Genomic DNA, 26412 nt, shown 5'->3' with positions numbered 1-26412 from the left:
TATATATAAAATATACTAATGAAAAACGTGAAACTATTTATATCGGAGCCGAATCTTCTAATCTTACCTCAAGTAAAATCTTAAATGTTGCTATTGGAGTATTTTCTTCCGTATATAATTGACTCATTCAAGAGATGGCTACTACAATGTAAATACCGTTTATTAAAGTATATCTGAGTTCTCCGTTAATGACGGAACTAACAGTTATAGACTTTCTGGTTTTTAATAACAAGCATTACGATTGGGCTTTTGCGTTGTCATGTAATCACAGGTGTATCTCGCGAAAGATCATCTTTGAGAATTTCTTTAAATAGACCTATATTGTCCCTAAACAAATTTCTTCCATGTTTCATTGTTAAAATCTCCCGTATAAAATGGCTTTGGCACAGTGCTCGCGAAACTTGCTTCTCCTCCTTCTTCCGAAGAAAACCTATGCGAAAAAAAAGTACGCCCCGGGCCGCGGAGTTTGCGGAGCTGTTATCGCCGCTACTGCTCTCGCAGCTATACTGAAATGATTGTATTTTTAAACAAATAATTAAAATGGTGGCACCAATCTGTTTCTGACAATTTATATCACGTACGGGTGTTTTCGAATAAAGAAAATATTTATTATTAATTTATATGGCACGGGAACGAATCCAGTACACCTGTCATAAAAGTTTATGTAATTCACTGGGCAATAATTATTACGTACTGTCCACCTTATGTATTACGGACAAAAAGTACACCTGAAGTTTTGATAGTAAACAGTGGTAGTAACACCATTGGTTTCGGAGAGAAACAAATACATACACACTGTTTCTTTATCTCAAAGCACGATAATACGATAATTCCAATTTTAAAAAGTTAGATAGACGAAAAGAGGAAGGGGGATACAGAGCAGGAAATATAGTAACAGGAGGACAATCCAGGTGACGCCAGTTTTATCGTTCGTCCGCCAGATTGCAGGCACGTCGAGTCTGTGTGACAATTAATCATTCTAGCTCAGGGTGCGCGTGCAATCAATACGGGGGCCCAAATAGCACGAACTTCTCTTCTAACCCCCCCCCCCCTCTCTTCATCTCTCTTCGTCATCCCGACTCTTGTGTTCCGTCTCAACACAAAGATGGAAGTTTTCCTGGTCCGATTTTTTTTCTACTTTTTTTTTCCTTTTCCTTTTTGTTGCCCCGTCTCTGAGACTTTTCTCGCAAGCTCATCCTAGTATCCAGGCAACGAAACAGTGCGCAGAACCCGAAGATGGGGAGAGATGAGTGCTTTTGAAAAAAACTTCACTACCAGAGCCAAACCGATCTGAACCTAAAATAAAATACTCTACCTTGTTTCCTGCTTTCCTCATACAAGCTATGTTCGCTTTGTAAATATATATATATATAAACTCCAGTAAAAAGAGGGAAAATATCCTGTATCTTTTTTGTACTTTTTAATTTTTTTAATGCTTCCTTTTTATGGTGAAAAGCTATTTCCTACAATTCAAAATTTCTACGACTTCATTTCATGTACGCTACACGAAAAATTTCAGATTCCTGGGTCATTTATCGTTATTTTTATAGTTTTTTTTTTTTTTTTTAACTAAAATCTAGAACAGTTTCATTTTCTTTCTGACAGACATAGGCAGAGTATGAGTAGGCTGGTTGTATCGAAATTCTTAGAGCCGGATTATACTTGCTAATGCTTTTCCTTGAAGGTATGAGATTAATTTCTGTTCAGTGTCTTCATCCAAGAACCTAAAATATCTAAATTAAAATAAACTCTAAGTTATTATAGTCCACGAAACGCTATCAGACAGTGCACATTTCACTATGTTAAGCATGGTCAGTGCACTGGCTCCCATCAAAATTTTCTGGTTATGTAGGCCCAACTTCGGTAACTAATACCCGAACCCCATCTAACCAGAACCTTTAAAAAATATATATATGTTTTACTTTAATAGATTTGAAATTAAGCACAAAATGCCGAACGAGCATTGATCCAAAGCGATACAGTTTTATTGGAAAAGATGTTCAAATAGCGATGAGACGGCGCTGATATAATGCCGAATATCTCGTGAACGCGATAAGATATCGCTGTCTAGTCAAAAGATTACGAAGAAAGTCGACCCTAACAAACACAATGACGTATCGATGGTAGCGAGCGGTTTCTGTGTAACGGGGATAGCGAATAAGTGTATGAATTCTTCCTCTGTCTATGGAGATCCCTATAATTTAATAATCGTGGGATTTTAACCGTGAAGATGTTAACGGATTAACTCCACTAAAGAACTCATTCGAGATAATTGCTCTACCTATCCCCTGTAATATTAATAATAATAATAATAATAATAATAATAATGAAAAATTCGTTTGCATTTAAGTTATCGTGTGGAGTAACGTTCGTACGGACGCACTGCCATTGATTATACGACTTTATCACTTGGTTAGTTGCCATATGGAATGTGATTTTGCATACGGATTAAAATGTCAAATCAGTTAAGGCGGTGTATGTTGATCGGTCAAGATTTCCGACATTGCCGATATCGAAGTTATATCGGTGAATGCTTCAATGTATCGATCAATATAAAATCAATTAATATCACCCCGGATATCGCATAATCTGGGTACGGTGATATTTCCTGCACTCAGTATAATAAAGAAGTCATGGTGAATGAGAAAAGTATTTCTTCAAAAATGGCGACGAAACTAGCTACAAATTTAAGATCTTACGTAGCATCTTGGTTGCTTGGTAAGAGCTTAGCGTTCCTTCTGCACCGAGGCTATATGAGACTTAGACTTGCAGCTTAATCTCGGATTGAAAGTGAGCTTCCAACAGGAATAATGGTGAACCCGTATCTCCCGCAACAAAGCTTTTTTTTTTCTTCTTATTTTCCGTAAGACCATAATGTTTTATTACAGATCAAAGTGAAATTACCTTCTATCAAACAACACACATGAACATATACGCAATGCAGAATAGCATTTGGCTACTGTTCAGTTCATGCATAGCCATCTGAAATCCTGTATACGCCTACTCTTAACAGCACCACAAAAACTTGGCACGCGAACTTCTTCCACTCCAATAGAAATATAGAGTCGTTAATGAATTGGTAAGTTTGCTCTTATAAACACGTGCAAATAGTATTATAATTTTAAAGTTAAAAAAAAAAAAAAAAAAAAAAAAAAAGTTGCTGGAGACGGGACACACAGTTCTACCCAATGTCCGAATTTCGGATGCTGGAATTGCGAGATTATTGATTAATACACTATTTATGACACTATTGTTATAGAGTCCACGATCAGTTAGTGTGTAAACCAAATGTATACATTGATTCGTCTTTTACCTGGTGACCAATCGAACCCTTGTTAAAATCTCTGACTGCTTCGCAATTCGAACTGAAGTCTTCTCATTTATAATTTTGTACCCCGTTTTTTTTTTTTTCAATTATGCCAAAAAGAATGTTGTTTAATTTGACGTCCCACACTTATGTCGTTTCAAGTAGAGGTGTATAATTATTAAATAATTGGTGATATGCGAATGTGGGGCGAAACAGAAGAATTTTGAGAAAATCCACGAACACGATGCTGCTCACCATAAACTCATTTGTCTTGGGATAGAACCACGGAGCATTCGCACAAGAGGTGAACGCTCTTACAATGATGAGCTACCGTGTCCCCCGTATCAAAAAGCAAGAATTTACAACAGCATTGGTTTCTTATAGGGGGTTGGGCAAAACCGTTTTTTATAAAAACCGAAAACCGGTTTTTATAAAACCGAAACCCGAAAAACCGACATTTCTGTTTTCTGCAAAACCGGTTCGGTTTTCTGCAAAACCGGTTCGGTTTTCACCGAAACTGGTTTCGGTGAAAACTTTTCGAAAACACACAAAACTATTTCTGTGGAAATGGATTCGGTTTCCGGAGAACAACGAAACACCATTCTGGTCAGAAATAGAACAAATTTAAAAAAAAAAACCGGAATCGGTTTTGAAGAAAACCGAAACCGGACCAGGTAAAAAACCGACCCGGTTTTGGAGAAAACCGAAACCGGTTTCGGTGAAAAAACGGTTTTTTGAAAATTTTCAAACACCGAAAACCGAAAAACCGGTTTTTGTGCCCACCACTAGTTTCTTATCGCTTATAAAATAGAATTATCTTCCTTTCGATTGAATTCGGCTACAGGTGAGTGGTTTCTACGGCGTGGACATAACAAAAGCTTGTCGAACGCAATGATAAATGTTTAAATAAACATGATAACTATGTAGAAAAATAGCTTAATGTGACCACAGGAACTAACCAAAATGTATGACACTATCTTTAGTAGTTTTGTTTCTATTGACAATTGGACTTGACGTACAAAATAGTGCATGTATTTAGCCTGTACCGAAAGTCGATCAAATCATTGAAGGGACAAACAATCGCACAGAAGCAGGAATATGCTGAAAAAATGTTACCTTGTTTCTTATGTATGATAAAATTAGCAACCTCTCCAAACAAACAAAAAAAATCGTGTTGTTATACTTTTTTCCTTCCTACTAACTTGGATTTATTCCGTAGTCGGTCGAAGTCAGAACGCAAAATGTTATCACTGGAGGGGCACTTTTTATGTAGGGTCCGCTATGATACACATATTTACATATTCTATCTAAGCTTTACGTACTCCTTATTCCACGTTTGGCTACCCATATTTTAAAAAAAATACACAAAATAACATTCTTTTTTATATGGTACTATGCAGTGTTCGCGACGGCTTCATTCACCATACCCTGCCTCAACAATAGCAGGTCAGTTAGGGAGGTGAGGAGGCTTTTTTTTTTTTTTTTTTTTTTGTCAATAAGATGGTAATTTGCTAAAAGAAATGCGAAACTGCCTGTATGGTGGAATGTCTTGCCCTTCTCTCTCCCATGCAAAGTGGAAACAAATAATGTTGATTTCTTTTTTTCTTTCTTTCTTTTTTTTTTTTTTTTAATCTATTTCCTGCAAATCAAAATTTCAATGGCTTCATTTAATGGACTATAAGGTAATATTTAAAACTCCTTTGCCACTTACAATCATTTTGTAACACTATATTATATTATATTATATTATTATTATTATTATTATTATTATTACCGCAGACACAATGCAATAGAATGTTAGTAGCTTGTGTGCCTCATACTCAACGGATTCGTTAGTCGATTCTTTACTTTTTTTTAAAAAAAAAATGAAAATATTCCAAGATATCAATTTGCTGTACACATTTGTTTTGTAAAGTAGTATCTTTTCAGCGTAAATGAAACATCTTGATCTATATTAAGTATCTCTAAATATAAGAATACTTACACACGTGAAGCTAATAATTGAAATAACCCAAATAAACTCGGAATGTAAATAATTCCCTACGACACAGGAGGAAGTCTCCTCTCGAAAAAGAGTCGTGAAAAGCAATGTTTCGTCTCGGAAAATAGGTTGTTTCTATTGCAAGATTTCGTTACGAAACGTCTGTCTCGTCTCGTCTGGTAGAGAACCCTATTTTTGAACTGATTCTTCTTGGAATATCTACTTGACCAGTTTAATATTAAGTTTGAATTCAATTCAATCCTTTTTTTTTAGGATGTCAATTCAGTTTTTGATCTATTTTCTTGCGGCAATATACATACCTTGTTTACAAGCAAAGTATCACATCCAAGCTGCAAATAATACTCGATATCTAGAACCTAGTGTTCCTCCGCATGAGTCGGGAACTTCCAGTAATAGACCGACAAACCGATTACAATATGTAGTAGCACATGGTACGATTTGGAAAACAAACTAGTTACTAAGGCAGAACCGAAATAAATACCGGTTTTAAGAAAATATGTTAACAACTGAAATTTAAAATTTCAATTTCATTGTTTCTGGTACGGAAAACATTTACACATTCGAAATATCTACTACATACTGTAACAATAATACATATTTTGACAATAACTTCATTGAGTTATATTAATAATAATTCAGATTATGTATTTATGACATAATAATAAAATATACGTATTAATTACCCTTCCAACACATTTTTGTGGACCTAATTTATTTATCAAGGTAGTGGTTCTTTACAGATGTAATAAAATAACCTTTACGCATGTAATAGTCTCACTTCGAAAAAGAATGCAGAATCTCAATAAGTGTTTCATTACAAAAACTTAGAGCTTAAGTAAAAATGATGTTGTATGATACAATAAAGTTGTATTTTAACAAAAGAAACACTGACCAAAGCTTAAAACCCACTGTATTTTAAATTATAATAAAGTTGTGTTTACTTAATCTTAGTGTAGCGAAAACTAATGATAAAAATGAACAGAATAAATTTAAATGATCTTTTTTGTGTTAATTAAATTTTCAAAAGAACATGGATACGAACGCCAATTTCATTAAACTTCAATTTTCACATAGGTTTTACCAACAGATGCAAGGAAACAAGCCAGTTAATGGAGAGAAAATTTGAACATGCAAGCTTTGTAAAACGTTCGAACTTTATCCTGTATAGGGGGCAACGAAACTACCCTCATGACGATGTTAATTAAGGCCGTTAATAATTAACTACTAACTGCTGATCACATTAATGGGGGAGTCTTAGCAAAGCGATGGAAATTATCCTATCTACACCAACCAAACACACATCCACACATACTAACAAATCCCTCCCTCCTCATTTATTGCTAAAACATATGGTCATGTTTTTTCATTATAAATTAACGATCACTACAAGAGAAACTCGTGGAGATAAACTTCTAAAAGTAATCAGGAAAACAGGCAAGATAGTTACATTAAAAAAAGATTCGATTTTATTTAATCCCGATTGTCGACATAAGTGCATTGCAACTTGTTATGTACAGGGTGTTGTAAACCTTTCATTCTGGAGAGCACGGGGCTCAGTGGCTAGGTTACGTATGTTGCTTTGTAGTAATAGCATCGTGCCCGTGGGTTTTCTCCGGATTCCCCCGTTTCCTCACACATACTCGTTCCATTAATTCAATTTCATTTATAATCTGTCTCCTTTAGACTAAATGACACAACTCTAGAACGTTAAATATTTCATTTCTTTCTTTTCGTACTGCCCATTGTCGACAAAGGGCGTTTCAGCCCGTACAGTGCGTACAGACAATTCTGCCATCAGAAGTAGGTTTCAATCTACTTTGAATATCAAATAGTTTTGGTATTAAGACTAGAAATAATTATTTTAACTAATGCAAAATCAGAATCTTCAAACCAAAATCTTCCTCGTCCAATCATAAGTTACAGCTTACGAGCCATACTCTTGCGTCTTTACTACACCAAATCTGGGCAATGGCCAACCAATAAATTTGCTACTTCAATGATATATGGTATGAACAATAGTTTCTACTACTTCCATTTATGGCTTCCTTGTTCGCCGCTCGATACATTTTAGTAGCTCCTCAATCGTCTTGAAATGCTGAGTTAACACGAAAAATCTGTCCCAACCGGGAACTAAATTAGTTACCAAAAGCTACAAAGAATCCGGGGCAATCAAAATAAGTGTTTATTTAGGTAATCGGCAAAGCACTTAATTATCAGAGAAAATTAAACTGTGCTTTAGAATAGGTTTCGATTTAGTTCCATGCTTGATGGAATAATATTACAAGTATGTATGAATAAAAAAAAGTGAAATCTTTGAGTTTTACGTCCCACGATTATGCCGGTTAGGCTAAAGGAGACGGTGATTATGAGAGATGAGTGAAATGAAGAAAGTGGGAGGAAACGGGAGAACCCCGAGAAAACCCACGAGCACAGTGTTTATGTATAAATAAGATAACAGTATGGTACGGAATGAAAGAAAACCGGAACAGAATTAATTACTTTTATAAAAAATTAATTACTTTTATAGTTCTGATTACAAATAGTTATAAAAATGTGAAATTTCTTTTCTGTAGTATCATAGTGCTACTGTATTAGTTTCATGCTGCAGTTTCTTTCAACTTGGAAAAATTATAATGACATCGTTTATCCATCGCTTAGTGTTACGTATAGATATAGTAGATACCCGAAAATATATATCAAATCTATCTGTCCATTCGTTTCGCAAGATTTTCAATAAAACGGCATATTTTGCGTTTCATACAATATGTTCATATAAGAGGGGAAAAAAACAGTAGTAGATGTTACGGAATGTTAGTGTTCAGCGTATAATTTAAACTCGGTGTGAAATCAAAAGAATTCTTTCCCCTCTCCCTGCGGAGAATATCCTTTCTCATTTTGCTTCCTTTTTTTATTTTTTTTTTTTAAATTCCATTTTTGCCTTGCAGACAAATCCACGAACTCTTTACTTGAAAGAAAAATCTCGCTTGTCGGGAAGGGGGTAAGAGTGTGGGTGTCATCGTCGTATATAACCAGACTGGCTACGCTGACTCAAGCAAGGCAAGGCAAGGCAAGCAAAAGCAACCATCTACCAAATCGATATAGCTATCTGTCCCCCCTTCCCCTCACAACCAATGCCCTCTATACTTCTCTTGAATAACCCTCCCTCTATGACCCCCTCCCTCAATTTCAGCGAAAACCAGCAAGCTTTTGTTTTTTAGCGGGCACCTGGAAACTACTAACCAACCATCAACCTACTACTACCAACACATTCTCTCTTTCTTTTTAGCTACAAACACAACCCCTGCTTCCTCTCGTGCTCTTTCTTTCTCTTTTTTATTCATCCTCTTGCACCGGCAACTTGTCAGAGAAACACATGAAAGTCTCTCTCTCTCTCTCTCTCATTCGCATCCTCAAACTCTCTCTCAAGTTCATCTCTTCATCTTGCAAAACCTAGGTAGCCAGTCAGCTTCTCTCTCTTTCCCTTCAGAAGCTCTGTGACGAAGGCTGACATCTCTCCCTCTCTCTTCCAACCCTTAAGCCCTTTCTCTTTATTCATCCTTGTATGCTCAACATTTCTCCCTCTAAAATTGCCAAGTACACATTTTGATCATTATTCTGCATACAGACAGACGCTAGAGCGGCGAATATTATATATATATATATATATATATATATATATATATATATATATATATATATATATATATATATATATATATATATATGAGAGAGAGAGAGAGAGAGTGAGAGATAGGGAGTTCTTTCTTATTTGATTTCACAATATATCTACTATAACTCCATACATGCATAAAAATGAAGTTTTATAAAGCAAAAATACACGCAGTATGGTTTGCAGTAATAAACAAATGATAATCTCTAAACAAAAGGGGTATTTTGCTACCCGATCAACGAAGTATTAGTGGTTGTTGGGAGAGCAAAGAAAGAAAAACAAAGGACGAAAACAAACGCACAAGAAATGGGAAAGAAAACTTCATTTAATAACAAGAGAAAAACCACAGGGCTGTCTATGTAAACGCAACCTAAAAAAGTTTTGGGTTCCGGACACAACTTAAAATACGTGTTTTCATTAGGTGTGTCGAAATACATTTCAACATATCGGTTCTGTTTAAGGAACCAAAAACAGTAATTCAACGGCTAGCGAACAGAAACGCACTTCGACACAGTTTGTTTACAACAAAAAAAGAAGAAAAAAATAGGTATGCCAAGATGAGAACAGAAACACCCAGCCATCATTTGAGATCATCATCAGCTTAAGATCGCTACACGCTGCAAACGATCTTCAACAGTAAAATGAAAACTTGAGGGAGGAACAACCTACACAGATTGTAATTCTTCGGCGTGGGAGACCCGGATTCGATTCCTGACGTGAGCTCATGTGGTTCTGATTCTACATTAAGCTGTAGGTCCACTTCTCATATTGACTCGCTGCTGAAAGAGACGCTAAAATCAAATCAACAAGAGGTTGGAACTAAACCTATTTTCTCTTTTCTCGGTAACCTCGCATATATTTCAATATCAATTTCGATTCCAGGAAAAGAAATAATTTTTAAACCCGCTTCGGAAAATGGGTTAAGTTTTAAATAGTTTTCTTTTTTTAATCAGAAAATCTGTTTCGGTTCCGCGTCCGGAATTAATTAATTTATTTATTTACGGGAAAATTGGTTCCGTTGGAGATACAAAACCCAGTAGAACCGATTTACGCCTATCGGTTTCGTTACCGTTAACAACAAATTCCCAGGGTTTCTCGCCCATTTCAACATCATCTACCATCTGCAATCTTTCTTTCTTAATTTCTTCTCAAACAATAATATAAACAGTTTCCTTCATCTCTCTAATTACCTCCAATATTATTGTTCTTCTTTTCTCTTCTATTTTTTTTTAAATACTCATTATCTTTGAGTTCTACCCAGTTTATTTACTCCATTCGTCTCAACACCACATTTCGAAAAGCATCTATAGATATACCACATTGACTTGACGCCTAGTCTTCCGTTTCAAGCGCTGCTATCGGCTGAAGAAATTTCACTTCATTTCGTCATCTGCTCTCTCGCTTACCAACAACTGAACCCTTATTGGCTCAACGCATGGGTGTGAGCGTTAGTTCGCATTTTTGCCACAGATCAAGACATTTTGGCAGCACTATAGCTGCTTCTCACCGGTTTTGCGTTGTGTGCATGTTCCTGCGCCGTATAATCCACAATAAAAATCGAATGAGTCAAATTGTCACCTTTCCTCTTTCTCTTCCGTGCAGTTTCTTTCGATGCAATCATTGTTGCTTTAGTTTTATCAACGTTTGTCAGATGTTCTTCTAGCTTTTCCTCAAGGTATCATCACGTAGGGTTGCGCAACAGAGGAGATATCACTTTCACGTTATATTTTCGAGAAAAGCAGCCTCAAACCTATCTCGTGCGAATTCCTAACATCATATTAACTTTCGTATCAACATTTCCTATCAACAGCTATTATTATCTGCAAACCACATACACCTAACCCTTCTCCTACCATAATACTTTCCTTATGAAGAATCTTCTTCACTATTTCTTGTAATGAGAAGCAACTCCTCTTAGTCACACTTTCCTTTCTTTCACAATTAGTCTAGTTATTCTCTTTGCCTGTATTAATTCCAAATATATCTCCCTCACGGAGATCCTTAGAGGATCGACGGAGAGGAGCGATGGATATTTTATCATTTGCTCTGCGATAGACCAATGTACCGTCACCTTCAAAACCACTATTATATTTGTATTAAACTGGTAATACATATAATGATAAATACTGTACCTTAATTCATCTGCATATTGCACCAAGTTCCTATATGATTAGATGTAATATTTTAAGTAGTCTATTTCCTAACACATTATTTTAGCATTGTTTAGGAGACATAAATAGCATGCTACAATTAAAAATCCGACATTATAAGATTTCACGATTTTTCAGCTTGAGAATCTGTTCAAGCTAAATATGTAGTGAATACTTACAGACCTTTTTTAAAAAAAAAAACATAACTTCTATTCATATTCTTAGAATGCATCTCCTTCGAACTGTTTGTTCACAATACAAGTTGTATATTTTAATCTTGTTCGTAAATCAATCAACAGATGGTGTGAACGTAGATTACTCCATTGTCTATGTTCTCCAATTGGATCTTAACTTCAGGTAATTTCCTTTCAGAGCAACTTTCAAGTCCAATAACTGACTTCAAAGTTGTTTTTTTTTCTTTTAATTGGACACAACATCATACTAACTCTATGAGCTATTTGCGCGCGCACGCACACACACACACACACACACACACACACATATATATATATATATATATATATATACACCCAGTTATTAGCATGAGTCTGTTGTTAAACGCATTAAGATCACATCCGGGATAATTACAATTCAAATACTGATAAACAACGAACAAACAAACACTGCAATACGTACGACATTCTTACGTGCCAATATAGTGGGAACAACGGTTCTGGGATATGGTTAATCTCAATAAACAAATAGAACCATAAAAGCTCATTATTATGGTTCGATTAACTGATCTCACGACATTAAAATGATTCTTTTTAAGCTTCTTGTTCTCTTCGGAGCTCTCATTTCACTCTTTTATAATGTGATTAACAATTTTATTTACTGTTTAAAATACCAACTAAAGTACCAGCTGTATTAAGAAAGAAAGAAAAAAGAGCAGAATCATTATCGGAAGTCTAAAAAATTTATATATACCCTATAGCTGTTTTTTTTTATTATTATTATTTTGGTTAGGTTATCATACATTTTCATTTGTTTTTATCTAATACTATTTCCATCTGTGAATAATTTATGCAAATATCCACTCTTCGCATGGGTCAGATAAAATATCTATGAACTGACCAAACTGAACAACGAAAGGAAAAATATCGGTAATTTTCTACTACTTTTACATATTCTGGTAAACGATCCCTGAGACTCCCTGGTTTGAAATTTAAAAAAAAAAAAAAAAAGCGCCTCTGGCCCCCAACAGATGGAGGCTGTATTTGGAAGTCAACGCCTGTAGGGGTATCACCATTCATCCCGAGACCGCGAAAGCTATGGATTTGACACTAATACCGGTCACTTTGGATAATTTTTTACGTCTCGGTAACCTCCCTCCGCAGGTGACCCCAGACCCACATACAATGGTAGCTCAATTTGAAAGTCATCATTAATGGCTACTACTGATCTCAGCGACCGCGCAAACTATGGATTTGACACTAATATCGGTTATTTTGGATTACTTTTAAGTCTCGGTATATCTCCTCCCCGGTGACCCCCGGCCCTCAGCCGAATGAGGTCAATTTGGAAGTTAATGTGATTGGAGTTTCACCATTGATCTCAGCGACCGCGAAAATTGAGAATTCGACACTAATATCGATCATTTTGTACTACTTTTACATGTCCCGGTAAACGCCTCCCCTGAGACCCACCCCCTAGTTCGAATCTAAAAAAAAAAAGTTTCATCTTGATCTGGGGCCTGGACCCAGGTATCCGTGACCAAAATTTGGTAGCTTTCGGTCCACTCGTCTGGCCCCGAGCCGCACGAGACACACAAACAAACTCTTTTATTTTATTTATATTAGATAATATTCAGCGTATTGGTCATGTGTTAGTCATCGTTGATAGGTTGAAAAAGAGCTCCATAGATGTGGTCGAAACGTACAGAAAATGTATTATTAAATAATTGTCTTTAGGACGATTTATTATTAATTATTATTATTATTATTATTATTATTATTATTATTATTATTATTATTTAACGATTACCATGTTTATCTTTCTAACAAATGAGATCTGAGTAAAACATTGCCACACTTCCATCCGGGCCTGAAGTTGGACTGCCAATCAAGACATCTGTAATTTCATGTCTACAAAGCCAAGCGTGGATTGTAGAACTGATTTCTTTCAATAATTATTCATTCAATGTAGTACATTTTTAAATTGCTTGTTAATTTATCGAATTCATTAAAGAAAATAAAGTTAATTTAAACAGAAGTAATAGCCTAAATGAAACTTTTAGTCATTACAAAAACTTAGGATTAAAACTAATCTTTTACACCGCATTTTAACTGCACGAAGAAAAGCAAACAAATGTTAAGATAAATCAATCGTCTAAACAACGACCAAGGCGGCCACTGAAAATCGCGAATTTTACTGCCATCTATACGCCACACAACGTAACTACTTGGCACCAGAGAACGAAAAGATTCGTTTTCCCAAGCTAGCTTGTTCCGATGTTTTACCAGTACAGTTTCTCATCAAATCTTGTACTCTACCGCAATATTTCATAATGACAAACGACTTATGTCACGCCCAAAGTACCCAAGAACTTTTAACACCCATATTTAATTATACTTAGAGACTTGATTATTATCAAAAGATTGTGTTTATATTATATAGTTGCAAATTACTGACTGTTACAAATATGTAGATTTATTCTTTAATATTGTATGAAATGAAACGAAACTCAAGAATAGCTGATAGATAATTTACAACCTTCTCACAGAGAAACAAGATTAGAGGGAGCACTGCTGGGAAGTGTGAGGTTCCATAACAAAGCTGATCTTTGGAAACTCAATTTGGACTATAGAAAACGTAACTGGACTACTTCAACACACACCGAGTTAACTGTACGATTTAACTACTTATTTATAGGTTTGCCTACAAGACAAGAACTGAGGCTGTATCGTCTCGAAAAGGTGTCGTGGAAGTGATATCTCGTTTCGGAAAGTCTTATCATCTGTTTCTATTGGAAAAGCTGTCTCATCTCGTGAACACGCATACTTATTTACCAATTATCTACCCAAAAAAATATTTCTACTGGATAAATGAATAAACATTGTCTTTTTTTTTTATTATTCTTTCACATTACTATGAGATGACATTACAAAATAAAGGGAAACAATTATGCTCGCTTTTAGAACATTATTGAAAACAGTTAATCTATTTCAATATTTATTAATATGTAATACTTCTCAATTATGCAATACAGTAAAAATGTTTTTGTAAAGAGCTAGATCAATGCTATTTTATGAAAATATCCCGGACAACATTGTGTTTGAGTTTTCCCCGCTTCCGTCACCAATTTTCCATAAAGACTGCGTAGCGGCAGTCGCAAACGCCCTCGCCTTTAGTTCGAACGGTGCGGGTTTGATTCGAGAGATGTGGACGAAATAGTGTGTATTATGCTTTAAAAATCATGTAACTGCATTCTAACCATAATACACACTATTTTGTCCACATCTTTCGATTTCCTCTGACGAATTTGGACTTATAAAATTACACAGTTACTTTTTAAATATATTTTTAGTGAAATTATAATTAGTATAATTTTGGTAGGCAAATACCTGATGAAGCCAAGAAAAAACATGAAGTATTGATTAAAGTACAATTCAATCTCTTTGAAGTGATAAACTTTAGTCATCTGGTATTCACATGTTGTACTGACGCCTTTGCTATTAAAAAGTTGTTTAATATCGGTCGCCATGCTAACATGATCCTAATCGATTAAGTATACATTAAACATTACTATGTCTGAATCACTTTTATAATTCTACAAGAATCTTGTAAATTTTGAAGGTCTGTTCTAGCGATATCTGCACTATGAAGAATCGAATGACTTGCGTTATAAATGTACTATTCTTGGAAATTACAGTGTATTATGTAGAATTGCAAGAGTGAAACTAGCATGAATTACTGAATTTGCAAACTCAAATGAGTAATATTTGTTTGGAATGTTTTACAATTATAATTCGACTTCTAGTGTGTAAGACCGGGATACCACACTGATGGAAACACATCATTCGAATTCCACGTTACAATAAATTTGCATCTCCGCATAAACTCTCTCCTGGAAAGACATGTTAAACACTAATAATAATAATAATAATAATAATAATAATAATAATAATAATAATAATAATAATAATAATAATAATAATAATCTAAATATTAAAATGCTACGTTTATATAACTTTTGGTTAACATCTTTCGACGATGAGATCTCGGAAATAAACTCTACAAACGTACCGTGCAGTCCAAGATTTAAATTGCGCTAAGGTGTTAGGGTTGATATCCTTGTGTTAGGCAACCAGTACAGGAGTTAAGTATAGTTGGTTGACAGTCATTGCAGGTGTTTTGCTATAGTCTGAACTGCAAAAGTTACAGGATGCAAACGTTGAAGGCCTGTAGAGTCGCAATGAGACCTTCAAATGAAATACGTTCCACAGTTATGTCGGATAAGGTAAAAGAGACAGTGATTATGTGAACGAATAAAATGGTGGAATGAAGAATGTGGGAGGAAACGGAGAACCCGAGAATCTCCCCACACGGTGTTGCCCACTATAAAACTCACTTGGCGCAAGCTGGGATCGAATCAAGAACCCATACTAGAGTTGAACGCTCTACCACTGAGCCACTGTGTCCCTCGCAATGAGACCTATTCGGATGTGTGGATAAGAAAAAAAAAAAAAAAGAATCCCATTTTACATAATCTATCACCTTTTCAAGTTAACTCAACCCAACAGCTATACATTAAAATTCTATGTTTATTTGTTTGTTATAGCAATTCACTCCTTTTGTGAGTTTCCCGTTCTTTACTTGTACTTACAACCCCTTTTACACACACAAGTGAAGTGAAGAAGTGAGGGAGATGCATGCTCATATTAGAATGATGCGCTGTAGACAACACAGGTCCAGATAATAATTAATAATAATTAATAATAATAATAATAATAATAATAATAATAATAATAATAATAATAATAATGTCCTTACCTCAACATATGTAATGCAAAACATGCCTATTTTACACAGTTAAAACAAAGAACGGTTATCAACTCTCAAACTGCTTTTACTAAAACAAACAGTGCGACTGGATTTGGAGTTTTCCATTACCTTTTACGTTTAATTCAATCCACATCTACCATACCAAAACTGCAAACGTTCATTTCTCGCGAAAGACAGGCTAGGTAGTGGCACACGTTCAATTGAGTGACACGATCAGTGCGTCAGTTCCCAACAATATTTCTGATCTACAAATAAGCTACTTCTTAAGTACCCTCCAACTGTCTCTGACCTCAGTCAATAACAAAACCTGTGTTCTACCGGGTGCAGGACCCAGGACCGCAAACGCCAATCACTCAGCTTCACGTACGTGGAAGTACGATTATCCGAGCTAATGGTAACCTGACTAACCTCGGATAATACAGAATATCTGCAAAATAACGAGCCGTAGTAAAGGCGTGAGGATCAGTAAAACAACTAAATAAACCTATATTAATGGCTGTACAGAACGTTCAATCATTCTAGCTCATTCATTCTAAGTTGAAAAGTAAAATATATAAATAAAACAGAAAATTAAAAAGTGAAAAAACTCTCAGTACAGTGTTTTTCAAAATTAAATTATAAAAGAGTCCTGAAGATTAATGTTGACAACAGCATACATGGTTGCGGAGTCGATCTATTATTACGCGCAGGAGCGTGAAGCTTTATAACAGAGAAAACTAGAGAAGACATTATTAGATTTTCCGAATAGGATTGCGAAAGCGGCTCGATAGCTGTGCGTGTTAATGCGTTATGCCAGTGATCCTAGGGTCGGGTGTTTGAATCTTCTCGATTTCCTTTGAACTTTTCTTACCTCAACGCGCTCCATTTAAAACGCGAGCCATTCTCTCCGGAATCTTTTCCCTTTAGGACCACGTCGCTTAACCCAAACTCTGGTAGTCAGGGCTCGGATAAACCTGGCTCTGGCTCGACTGTAATTTGTTTATTTACTTTTTTTTTTTTTAAGAAGAAAGGAAAACGCATTAGATTAAAGAAATTGAACAATAGCATTGACTAGTGGAGACAAACTTACTGGTATTCGTAGTATATTCTTTTCTTTGATTTACAATGCATTCCTAAATCACAACACTGATCGTTCAGTCACGAATTCTCACATCCTCCTCTCCCCTTTCGACTTCCATAAGTAAAACTAGTAGCTTCAAGAAAGTGGGCTCTCCCAAGGACAAGAGCAAATCCGGCTTATGTAGTCTCTTTCTTTTAAGCTAAACAAGTCCGATTAACTAGACTCTGAGATTTTCCTGGTCGATTTGCTTTCAAATCCCCATTGACATGACAACTAAAAGTTTATCTCAGGAGTATATTATATATATATATATATATATATATATATATATATATATATATATATATATATATATATATATATATATATACTTGCATCAAGCCAATTAGTTTTTTAACCCTTGAATTTTCATGACAAACATCGATCAGTGGATGCAGTATGGAGTTCAGGCAACGGCTCTTAAGGTTGAAGCAGTGTTGCGGTTGACTATATACTAATTTTAATTTGGAGATAGAGTTGTCGATATTATTTTAATCTTTTAAGGAACAGTGATTTTATCGTGTGATTACCTTTTAGAATCATATAATTTCTGGAATAGTAACTAGTGCAACAAAGCCAACGCTCTGTCCGCACATGCTGTTGTACTTCTGTGTTCGTGTGTATATTCAGTGGCGTTCAGGCCCTCCCAAAGTGCTAGGGCGCAATCTTCCGTCTACCTTTGTCCCGAAGAAAAGAATACTAGCAGGGCAAACCGGGGTTGGATGTGACAAAGCCAAGATATCTTGTTTTGTAAACTAATTTTTATTTAATTTAACGTTCTTGAAAGCATCATTATGATATAATTAATTAAATTTCTTTTCTGCCAGTTTTAATGAAAAACTTCCCTCCCCTTATAAATCTCATAGGCGCTACCTTCCCCGTAAAACTAACTGGGGGTACCCCTATGTATGTTACTCTTTTACTGAGTGGCTATATTAGAAAACGTTTTTGATGCGTTACCCCCCGTAGCGAACGCGGCCAAGGTGGCTGGCTATTCAGTAATTTTACTTTTGCCAGAGTTGTAAATCATACTGTGAGCCAGTCAGGGTTTCCGGGTCTTTTTGCCAGGTCCAGGTCTATACTAGCAGAGTTCCAATACTCTGCACAAACCATCTTCCAAGCAGCTGTTTCTTGCTACAATCCCCTTGCCTGGCAACATGTCTTTCCTTTTGAAATCTTTTAAACAGCAGATGGTTTATTGTTCCGAAACGCACCAAATACGCTCGAGCTGACGTTTTCTCCGCATTTTTCTTGCTTTCGCGTTTGAGATTAGCCACCTAAATTTAAATACATGGTCAGTGTATTCCAAGCGTACGAATGAGCAATAAATACGCTTTGCGATCGCCTCAAATAGCCGGGTACTTAGTGCTAGTTGGTGATTGTACTCAGGGGGCAAAAGTGAAGGGGAGCCTGGGGGAACGCTCGAAAAAAAAAAATATGTGCGGAGTCCAGGCCCGCAACCAGAGTGTGGCTAGGGGAGGCCTCCCCCCTAAACTTTTCGTGGCCCCTCCAGACCTCAACACAAAAAACACAATTTAGATATATGTAAGAGAATTTTTACTGACTTGGTCCCCCCCCCAAACCTCTGTGGCTGGTTGCGGGCCTGCGCCCCCTCCCAGTTCCTAAAAAAATACAATGGGCAAAGATAGGCAAGGGGGACGGTGTGACGTCATGCCACTACCTACCGTGCACCTACCTTTTCAGATCCACTTTTACCCCTGATTATAGTAAATGCTTGTGTGCTCGAAAAGGGTACTGTCATTTCAGTACGCGAAAGAATCAAGTGATTTGATGACTAGCGTTCCGAGTTCAATTCACAATAGAGTGATTGCGGATACGGTTCCACTTCTCACAGTGTAGTTCCACTGTGTTCCACAGTTAAAGTGTAGTTCCACTTCTCACAGTCACGGTACCAAAATGCAATGTTAAACTTAAAACCTAAAGAGCGAGCGAGCGAGAGAGAGAGAGAGAATGCAACTAGAAATATGGTCATCTTTTGAAAAACTTTGGTATCTCGAGAACAGATGTCACCTATACCCAAAAAATGCTTTGGACTCTAACTTATATTTCTTTTATTGTATTTTTCTGTTCATCTATATGAAGATAATTCACTTTTTTTATTTACTGTTTTCTTATTATCAATGAATTTCATCAAATATCAATTAGCTCCTACCCTCCAGCATCTTAGCCAATCCAGTACTACGCACTGGAGAGCTTCAACAGTGTAACTTTTGGGATTATCCTCTCCCCTGACGGCAGCTTTTAAAAATCAAATTTCTTCCTTTGTAATTTGTCGATATTTAAAAAAAAAATAATGCAATACATAAATAAATAATGAATGAACTTTTTAGAAAGACTTGTTTCTTTCTAATGAAAATATATAGTTAAGGGACAAAATAATGCTACAAATATGAGAATGAACGAACAGGCATTATTCCAGGGTACTGTAACTATTTTTCAATTTGTGAATTCGGTCACAGACACACTTAATTGTTCGTGAAATTTGTTGACAGCCAATTAGAGGACGAAAATACCGAATGAATGAATGAAATAAAAATGAAGCTCGACGTATAGAAATGTAATTAAATGATTTCTATTTTTAATGGAGAGTACTCTTCTCTAAGGACGAATTTTATCTTGTTTTTGTTGTTGCACATGAATCTCGTTTCTCGGTGAACGCAGTGTTTGGTTCATTTTCCTCCTAAAGCTACACTGTTTCATGTGCTTTTTAAACCGGCTGAGATCGCAGTTCACTATTTCAGTTCCGGAGTGCTGTTTGAGGAAAATTTCTATACATCTTTGAGGATGCATGCAATACCATGATACACTTACTTTATGAAATATCTTTCATTAGAATAGTAAGGAAACTTAATGAAAATTAATCGAATAAGAGTGAGCAGATTTGTTCAATTAAATATAAGATCGAACCAAGGAAAATGTTAAAGTTTATTATTACGCACTACTGCATCACACATTTCATTGACACTGTTTAGTCTCCGCTTACTCACATTCAAACGGTTCCAGGAATTTGCCTCTGTCCGTGCGATTACAAGATTATGTGTGTTTCGTCATGCGTGGAAAACTTCTCAACTCAGTTGTTCCCGTAACCAGTTTTCACCGGAAAGTAACTCTTTTTCTTTCTTTTTTTTTTTTTTATTCGTTCCTCTGGAGGAAACAGAAATATACATTCATACCGCAGCAGAGAAACTTTCTACTATATGACTATACGTATCCATCCCTACCCTACCATCCTCCATCCACACAGAATAAAATTCTCGTACAACAAACATGCTACACCCAAAGGGACGGGAAAATTCGTGAATTTAACTTGAGTTACACACTATCATGTTTAACAAGTACAACACTCGTGACAAAAGACCTTAAATTTCTATCAAACTTTTTTTTTCCGAAATTTCTTTTCAAAACAAAGTATTTAAATAATTTAATAAAATGTAGAAAGAAGTCACTATTCACTAACATTACAATATCCGTATTTTATCCGCATTTTAAGAAAACAGAAATCATGATTTATATTATCAACTTTTCATTTTCTAATTTGAATGTAACCTTCGTTTTTTCAGCAACTAAGTTATAAGCTTATCAAATCTGATACATTTTAACCCCACCTTTTTTTTTATATATATATAGTTTAAATTATGCTCCGAAGCTAAGATAGTGATAATGAGATGGATGATAATGATGGAATATAGACGATGGGAGAACCCCGATTTAAAAAAAAAAAAAAAAAAAAAAAAAACACTCGCTGTTTGTACAGCGGGGGACACTTCTAAATGGTACAGCCATATGGAGATTTACGGCTAAGGTGTACCATTTAGAAGTGTCCCTCGCTGTACATCACAAAGTCCAATTGACACTGTTGGGATCGAATAAGGAACTCCATCCACCAAGAGATGTGTGCTCTACCACCAAGCCACTCTGGTCTCTAAACCTCTAATCCTACCTTGCTTTGCCCACGAAATTTGAGGTTATCTCGTCTCGAAAAGTCTCTCTCTATTGGAAAAGCTCTTTCTCGTCTCATATCTGAATACTGAAAATTCTGTCCCTTCTCCTCTTATAAGCAACACTAACCCGCTAGTGCTAGTATAGCATGTTCCCAAGAAGTTACAAATAACCTATTATTATTATTATTATTATTATTATTATTATTATTATTATTATTGCAATTGTTTTCTGTATGCTATTAGACAACAAATAACTCATCTCAATTATTTTGTCAAGAGTAGGAGAGTTCAATGAGTATAAAGTGGTTTTCAGATTATATTTAGTTGGAAATTCTTGCCTTTAAACATTAACTGATTACATGGAATCCTACAAATAAGTTTATGTGCAGAGGTAACATCAAATAACGTCTAAGTTCAGTGCAACAATTGTGATCGAAAGTACATGTTTATTTTCTCAAATAATTTGGAATGTATGGCCGATTAATCAGCAAAGTTTGCTGTAACTCGAAGAAAAGTATGTTCTCTTTAAACTACAGAAATATGTGGAACGATATTTTTTTAAGCACAATCTCTGGCCGAACTCTACCAACCTCCCCCCCCCCCCTCCCATATGCCATTCTTAAGCATTTCCAGTATAAAAGACTTCAAAACTCTTATCTAGTAATATGCTGAATAAAATTTTTAAAATACTTTTCAGATATATCAATTCAGAAATGTGTTCACTAAATATACTTCAGACTGAACATTTTCTTTGATGTACACGTAGGACGTCATACAGCATACCATGAGACACAGAGCATGACAATCGCAGGAAAATGTTGAAAAGATCTCAATTTCGTGTCTCCCCTGACCCCCTAAGCATAAGACCAATAAGGATAACAGACACGATCCAAGGAATGACTTCACTTTAGAAAAAAACTAAATGGAAAATAAAATCGACACTGATGTATTATACGTGTGTGGCTTCTGAACAAACGTATATATTTTTAAAAAAAATACAATAGAACTTTTGATTTTCGCATCCTCTTTTCTTTTTATTTCTAAAACACCGTTTGCTGACGTTTTAGAAAACGTGTCATGCAGAAAAGAAGAAATTTGCAGCAGACGTTGCATAGACTACAGTAGTGTTCTGCAGTTCAGCTGTTCCATAGCGATTTCCGTTTTCCCCTTTCCCGGTTTTACAAGGAAAAAGGGAATGAAAAGACAACTGGAAATGGAAGAGGGCGAGAGAAAAGTAGTAGTAGTATAAATGTGAAAGGAGAAATAGAAACGTGTTTTGAACACCCTGCGATCTATATGAAATTCGCGTCTTCCAAATTTGATGCTGAGTTAGTTCCGTACAGCACAAGCAAGAGATAGAGAATGATGCCACGACAAGACAACGAACGGAACATTATATATAGGACGAAGTAGTAATGGCGTAAGCGACACTAACGGGGAAAGGGGGTAGCGTCACATTCTGTCTGTCTCTCTCTTCTCTTGCGTTTTATGAGCAAAGACGAGCTAGTAAAACCGAAAACGATTGAACCTTCTTCATCCTTCGTCGTGCTATAGGCATATAGAGCCTGGCAGCCAGACACTGAGACAGTTTCCCAAAAAGCCTTACTTCAATTACCCAGAAGGCAAGGCAAGTCCCATTACGATTAAAACCTCTGCTTTCACCATTGTAGCTATAGAGACTGGGACTCTCTGCCCGTCCACCCGCCCCAGCGTTCTCCCTTCTATAAAAAGCGTCGCACACCAGCGACAGTAACTTTTACGATGATCATTTGCAAAGGAGAAAGTCATACAAAGGGATAAAGACACACTGACAGAGACAGAATGAAGGAAAATCAATGGCTGGCTGACTGTACGCTGGAGCAGGCAGGCCTCCTAGTCTACTCCTGACGTTCGTACGAATATATAGACCATAATGTGTGAATACATAAAAAAAATTCTCATATATATTTCCTATTTTGTTCTCACTATCGTCAACTGGTTTGTTTAACCATCAGCGAAAATGTATACACACACTTTAAACATTCTTTGGTCAATATTTTCGGACCGAGTTGATCTGTTTTTAATGCTTTCCTTTGACAGAGAGAGAACTAATTTCTCTGTAAGCATTGAAAACTGTATCCAACTGCTCAAAAATAAAATAAAAAAGAAGTACGATATGTATACGATTTGTCTTCTTAAAATTCAAACATGCCAGTACATTTTAACATCCGAACAATATATTCTTATTAATCGAAGAGATCGTTCCAAAATTTTATTCTAATTAACATGTGTGTGAATAAAACAAAACAAAAAGATCGATATCGGTGTACATCTCTTTAGTTTGACCCGAAAATTCCATAAACCATATTTGCTAGGTTTCTAAGCTCTCAAGCTAGGTTTCTTGTACTTTTCTGTGTGTAGTATACCCCTATATGTGTGCTATTTCTGAGTTTTTGTACGCGGCGATATACCTTAGAGCTGAGTCATTTTTCGAACAGCCGATATACAAGCGGTACATTTACATGCTATATATAGTAGTAGTATATAAACATTATGACAAACTCATCCGTCTTACAAAGAATGTCAATATAGCTTATGTATCGAAGCTGTACGATTCTAGGTATTGCATATACCTTCGACAGGAAAAACATTATATATATATATATATATATATATATATATATATATATATATATATATATATATATATATATATATATATATATATATATTATACACACGTCTATCAGCAGACAAAAACAATAAAAGATCATCAGGGAGTGCGTCACGTATTAAAACCAGCGAAGAATGATAACGTTTTCGTCATTGTTGACATTACCCACAACATTAGCGACTTGGAGACCTATGAATTATAAGACCACTTTGGCACGAAGATATGGGTCTAGAAAATAATGTATTGTCCCCGAGAATCGAAATATCTCCCGCGCCAAAGAAGAGGACAACAAACTTCGCCATGAAGACTCATGTAAATCCGCATATGTACGCGGTACTACTATTTTTTCAAAAGGCTAGTATAGTTTCTTCAAAATATCGATAATCCCACACCATCTTACCAAATGAATTACTTCTGACGGTCTTCTATTAATACGAGTTCCCGTATATTTTATGCTGGATAAGAAATTCAGTGACTTACACTCTCTCACTCACTCACACTCTCTCACTCTCACTCCCCCTCCCTCTCTCTCTCTCTCTCGATTCTTTATACTCTTTTGAACCAATTCTTTCACATGCAAAGTTCTCCGTATCCCCATGTGTTGACTATCCGTTTTTAGGATGCGTTCAGAATTCATAAACCAGTGAAATCAGACGGTATAAACAGTATACTTCATACTCCATTTTAATACTAGGTCCTGTTCTCCATCTCGCTTTTACTCAAGTTCCTAAAGCAAAACTGCAGTTTACTGCAAATTCTCGGATTTCAAATAATTTTTTTGAATAGAGATCTAACGTGCACGATGAGAAAAAAAAAAAAAAATAATAATCACGAATCCAGATACGCATCAAGTGCAAGTCTACTGTATCAAACATCAAAGTACAAATATAAATAAATCCTTGCCCTTGAGTCTTCACCAGTACAACCAATATTCTCTAATTCCTGTATCCTAAAAAAAATTTGAGATTCAGTTATCAGTTCATTAAAACAAATGACTTTAAAATCTTACAAGACTGTAAGCTACTTTTTTTTCTGCAATCAGCAATTTATTTCACATTATTTCCTGTCAGAATATATTATGGGCCTTATTTCAATAAACATACCAGTATTTATAGCTACCACGTAACTGTGATCAGTAAGGTTTTAAATTACCATAACTCTGGAGCCTTCCTCGAAATTTACAAATCGATAACTTTTTTAACTTACTATTTTTAAGTTAGTATTGTCTTATTTAGATTTTAAAAAAATCAAAACAATTCAATAACGAAAATGTCGACTGATCCATTGTGCAATACTAAATCTATTACTCTATTTTAAAAACAGATCCATACAGTTTTTTTTTTTTTTAATTTTATTTTTACACCAGAAGCATTAACAATATTAAGTCGAAAATCGGCCAGGACCTATAAAAACTATTCAACATTCACTTGCTAAGACGGGAAAAAAATCTGCAAAATCCTCATCTGAATGACTGGAACAACTCAAATTTCTCAATTACGACGCGAAAATATCACACGCTAGTCCCATTAAATATATGCATAAAGAATATCTGATCATTCAAGTCATTCGAGAATATTATATATCAACACGATTTGGTATCATCAAATGATTTTGCACAGGCACCGAAAAGTAACCTTTACATGGCGGTTGACAATGGCGAGATCCTTTACACTACCAAGTTTCATTACTTACATATATAAGAATGTTATTTCCTTTCCCCCTTTTTGGAATACTGGAAATGCAAGAGGTTTTAAGTATTCTAATTACGTACGGTACTTACCCTATTCAAAAGAAGACCTGCTCAATGTAACTACACGCCCAATGGCACTAAGCAGGTAGCCCATTTGCTCTTCTTTATGTAGCAAGTTCAGGAGTATTCATACCTGAAATAATAATAGCAATAAATTATACAAGATTTTGAAACTAATAAACAGATGTAAAATTCTAATTAACTATCAATACATAATTCTCTCTTTTTTTAAAAAAATATTTTTCTGCGCTTGTCTTTTCCTGCTTTTAAAGTTTCAATAGTCTCCAAAGATTAGAAATACTGCCCCATGGAAGCATAAAATTTAACGTCCCAAGCTTATAGGTTAATTAAAGCAAACATTATATTAAGTGAAGAATGGTGAAAAATGTTTGAAATACGAAAACAGAAACAAAAGAATCCTGAGAAAACCACGAATATCATGTTCATCATCCTGGGATCCAAGTCCACGTATCCTGGGATCGAACCTACGACACTTCGCACTTGCGACACTTTGTCTCCTATCTATATATGAAAATGCTACAATAGAAACTAACGCGCCTGAGTTCTAACCTATGAACTTTGATTTACGGTTATTTGTGATTTCACGTTTAACAGAAACAAATATTTTAAATTATGTGTACTTTAAATAAATTATTTAAGTAGACCTTTTTCATATAAAGTTTATTTTTAAAAAAATATTGTTCAAAGCCTTTGTATTTTAATAAGGCTTTTCCAAAATCAATGCAAATGAATTGTACTGCCATCTTTGGAGTTCTTTTAAACCATACGTTTGTGGGCGTTGATATGTTTGTGGC

General features: G+C 35.5%; 1 protein-coding gene across 16 annotated transcripts in view; it reads right to left on the bottom strand.

Moving 5' to 3' along the window:
* The window catches only part of LOC145668426 (bromodomain adjacent to zinc finger domain protein 2B-like), a 403232-nt gene that overhangs the window by 150547 nt on the left and 226273 nt on the right, over positions 1-26412 (bottom strand). For all 16 annotated transcript variants that reach the window (XM_081736246.1, XM_081736251.1, XM_081736248.1 and 13 more), the window contains exon 3: positions 25628-25730. The gene's annotated coding sequence lies outside the window, so the exon portion shown is untranslated. The remainder of the gene's footprint in view (positions 1-25627; positions 25731-26412) is intronic.

This window comes from Thermobia domestica, chromosome 13, assembly GCF_964235325.1.
Source record: "Thermobia domestica chromosome 13, izTheDome1.hap1.1, whole genome shotgun sequence".
Lineage (NCBI taxonomy): Eukaryota > Metazoa > Arthropoda > Insecta > Zygentoma > Lepismatidae > Thermobia > Thermobia domestica.
This window is presented reverse-complemented; position numbering and strand designations above follow the sequence as displayed.